Source organism: Tupaia chinensis, unplaced genomic scaffold, assembly GCF_000334495.1.
Source record: "Tupaia chinensis unplaced genomic scaffold, TupChi_1.0 Scaffold142961_1, whole genome shotgun sequence".
In the NCBI taxonomy this organism is placed as follows: domain Eukaryota; kingdom Metazoa; phylum Chordata; class Mammalia; order Scandentia; family Tupaiidae; genus Tupaia; species Tupaia belangeri.
In genome coordinates this window covers 2090377-2094677 of record NW_006202806.1, presented here as the reverse complement: position 1 = coordinate 2094677, position 4301 = coordinate 2090377, and the positions used below count along the sequence as shown (strand labels likewise).

General features: G+C 36.8%; 1 pseudogene; it reads left to right on the top strand.

Moving 5' to 3' along the window:
- The first annotated feature begins 3356 nt into the window (after window positions 1-3356).
- Window positions 3357-3736, top strand: LOC102483878 (histidine triad nucleotide-binding protein 1 pseudogene; annotated as a pseudogene).
- Window positions 3737-4301: the final 565 nt, after the last annotated feature.

The window sequence follows — 4301 nt, the reverse complement described above, 5'->3', positions numbered from 1 at the left end:
GATATGCAAATTTGAGGGATTCTAGTGGCCAATCAGAGCAAGGTTTCGAAGGTCAGGTTTTTGGAAGGGAACCAATCATGGTAATTGTTTGCTCTCTGAGAAACCTCGGCAGACTCGCTGGTGTGCAGCTTCCCACAATAGATAAAAAGAATCTGGATACCTACACTAAGCAAATAATTTGCAGATATCATTTCCACTCAATATGCAGCTTTAAGGGCCCAACAAAATTAATAAAAAATGTTTATTTGCTGTTCTAATCCATTCTCACTGAAAGGATTATTATGGCAATTTCAGGAACCTAAGGCTCTATGTAAGGAATACAGTAATTATTGCTAGAAAAGAGGATTTTGAATATTTTCAACACAAAGTAATGAGAAATGTTCAAGATGGTGGATATATTAATTGCCCTGATTTGATCATTACACATTATATTAAAAAGCTCCATGGCACTAGCAGTTGGCATAATGGCTATGTCACTGGACTTCCTTGTAGTTGACTGCATTAATTGCCCTGATTTGATCATTACACATTATATTAAAAAGCTCCATGGCACTAGCAGTTGGCATAATGGCTATGTCACTGGACTTCCTTGTAGTTGACTGCAGTTCAAGTCTTGGACCCAGTGGCTTAAACTCATGTCAGGCATGTGTGCGTGTGTGCCCAAGATCCAAAGATGATGTGTGCCCAAGATCCCAAGATGAGAATGTAAGAGAAGGGATTGTGGCATGGCCATCCCCCCTGGGGAATGATTTCTTGCTTTTTGTCTCTCTGTCTCTCTCTGTCTTTCTGGTGAGAGCACGCGACCTATAGCAAAAAAACTCTCAAAAATAAAAAAAGCCTCATGTATCCCATGAATATGTACAACTATTATATGTCAATTAAAAAGTATAAGAAAAGAATAGTAGTTTACAAGTTTTATTCAGTTATGATTTATAAAGCTGGGATCATTTGTATGTCAACAACTAAGATATATATGTAAAACCTAACATTTGTGGATCAGCAGGTGGCATAATGGTTACGTTGCTGGACTCCCATGTAACCGATGGCAGTTGGAGTCCCAGACCTGGTGGCTTAAAACTCATGCTGGGTGCATGTGTGTGTGTGCCTAGGATCCCAAGAGGAGAATGAAGAAGAGATTGTAGTGTGATAAGCCCCCTGGGGGAGTGACTTCTCGCTTTCTGTCTCTCTTGGTCTCTCAGGTGAGTATGCGCACCCTATACCAAAAATCTCTCTAAAAAAGCGCACCCTATACCAAAAATCCCTCTAAAAAACAAACAAACAAAAAAAAAAAAACACAAAAAAGCAAAAAGAAAATAACATTTTATGTTTATGATATACAAGAAATAATTTTAAATTTTCTAGGCATTTTTTACTAATTTCTGAAAATTTAGTCTACCATCAGTTTATTATTTTTAAAATTTTATTGTATTTTTAAATTAACTTGTTCGTTGTTTTCAAGAAATTGTGACATTTATTACTGGTTTCAGGAGGAAGCCTTTTCAGTTTGTATCAACTTGATGTCAAAAGTTCTTGGAAATTCTTTTAAATGTTGTGATTCTTGATCTTAGCAAGAAATATGACTAAGTCACTGTTTACTGAGTGCTTACTGTATACCTGTCACCTATACCATCCTATCCCTTACAACAGCATTATACATCATTTGTATTGTTGTTTCTTTTTGACAGTTCAGAAAAAAAAAAAAAAAGGCACAGAGAAGTTAAGAAATCTTTCCAAATTCACTAAATAATTCTCTGGCAGAGAAAAGATTCAAAGCCAGGTATGATCGAATCTAATAAGAATGCACTAGAATCAAGACACAGCTTCAAATTCTGCTCCAGTGTTACCTAGATGAATAACATTAGGGAACTTACTATACGTCTTTAGTCTTCAGTTTCTTCGTGTATAAATGCATATAAATGATGAGTTTTGTATAGGATTAAGACAATGTAGGGTTAATACAGTACCTTATGTGTAGTAAATGCTCGTGATATTTTAGCATTTATTATTATCATTATTAGGCCACCTAATTATCCATATCCCCTGACCGCAACCCTGACTCTTTTTTTTCTATGAATAAGCTAAGAGTCTCTATAGAGTAATTGCTAAGTATGATAATATGTTTTCTTCCATATTAAACTCCAATTAAAAATTTCTTTTTGAGGGCCAGCAGGTGATATAGAGGTTAGGGTGCTAGACTCAAACATGGCCGACCGCAGTTTGAGTCCCAGACCTGGCAGCTTGAAAATCACAAGAAGCACATGTGTTTACATGCCTAAAATTCTAGCAGGACAATGGATAAGGGATTGTGGAATGGCTACCTCCGCTGGGCGGGGGGGTTCTCCTCTTTATGTCTCTCTCTGGCATGCACATGTGCTCTATGGCAAAAACCTTTTAAAAATTTCTTTCAAAAAGGAATTTCTTTTTGAGTATTTTCTGAAAACAGTCTGAAAGACACCATTATTCACAATTACTAAAACATGAAGTCAATGTAAATGCCCAAGAACTGATGAATGGATTGAAAAGTTATGGCACATATACACTATGGCATACTAGTCAGCCATAAGAAGCATTGAGACCCTGCCATTTGACTTAAGGTGGATGAATATAAAAAATTTAATGCTAAACAAATTAAGCAAGACTCAAAAAGACAAATACTGCATATCTATGCTTAATATATACCAAATGTCTGTACTCCACAGCAGAAATTGAAATATCTGAAGATATAATAGTGGGGAGGACAAATGTAGAAACTGTATAAAAGAGTAGATAGTAAAGAGTGGGTAGGAGCAACTCAGGGGAAAGATTGTTATCAGATACAAGATTACAAAGTTCTCTGTTGAAAATGATGTTGATAGTAATGTATTTGACTTGTCACATACTGTATGCATGCCTTGAATAATATAGTGTGCTACAGAGATGTACAATGATTGAATGTAAATAACAACTCTTAATTTTTTTGATTCCTTTTTGAGCTAATTTCTAAGTAACCCCAGTGTTTTCCCCATTAATACTTTAGTATTTTATGGTATTAAGATTGGGGACCAGCAGTTGGCGTAATGGCTATGTAACTAGACTCCCATGTAAGTCGACCACGGTTCCTTAAACTCACACCGGGCACGTGTGCGTACATGCCCAAGATCCCAAGAGGAGAATGGAGGGGAAGGGATTGCAGCATGGCCATCCCCGCTGGAGGGTGATTTCCCACTTTCTGTCTCTGTCTCTCCCTGCCTTTCTGGCAAGCACACGTGCCCTATAGCAAAAACCTCTAAAAAAAAAAAAAAAAAAAAAAGAGAGAGAGGATGAAGTCTGGCTCTTTGTGACTTTTCCCCTGGCTGCCCTGTGGGAGAGAGGCCAAGATGGCAGATGAGATCCCTAAGGCCCAGGTCGCCTGGCCTGGTGATGACATGATATTCAGGAAGATCATCTGCAAGGAAATTCCTGCCAAAATCATTTTTGAGGGTGACCGGTCTCTTGCTTTCCATGATATTTCCCCTCAAGCACCAACACATTTTCTGGTGATACCCAAGAAACATATATCCCAGATTTCTGAAGCAGAAGATGATGATGAAAGTTTTCTTGGACACTTAATGATTGTTGGCAAGAAATGTGCTGCTGATTTAGCCTGAAGAAGACTTATTGAATGGTGATGAATGAAAGTTCAGATGGGGGACAATCTGTGTGTCATGTACATCTCCATGTTCTAGGTGGTTGGCAGAGGAATTGGCCTCCAGGTTAAGCATGTTTTAGGGATGATTTTCCCTTCTATAGGCAATAATCAAGTTTGCAAGTTACAGTATCAGCACGCTTATTTTTGCCTGCATATGGAGAGATTGAGGAAGTAATTTGAAAACCCCATACATAATACAAGACTTTGTTGCATGGTTGTTGAAAAAAAAAAAAGTTTAAAAGTCTACACAATTACTTCTGCTCACTTGGAATAGTATATATACTTAAGCAGCCCACATCTAATATACTTCAGTACCCACACAGTTGAACTTTGTATTCTGCCTTAAGATTCTTGGGGGAAGGCCCATTATAATTATTGTCTTCTTATTTTCAGCTTAGTTCAGATAAAAATTTTTCCTTAATATTGACTTTAACATTATTAGGAAATATTTTTTATCCTGTTATATTAGGACACATTTGTTTTTCTTTTAGAATTTTAGCTCAATGGGTAAGAGCCATGTGTATTCATTTAGATATCCATTCTTTGGAACCAAAAAAAGCGTTTCTAGCTAGTTATTGCTAAATGGCTTAGCTTTGTTTTTATCTAAAGAAATTTTCTTGTATATTTCTATTTT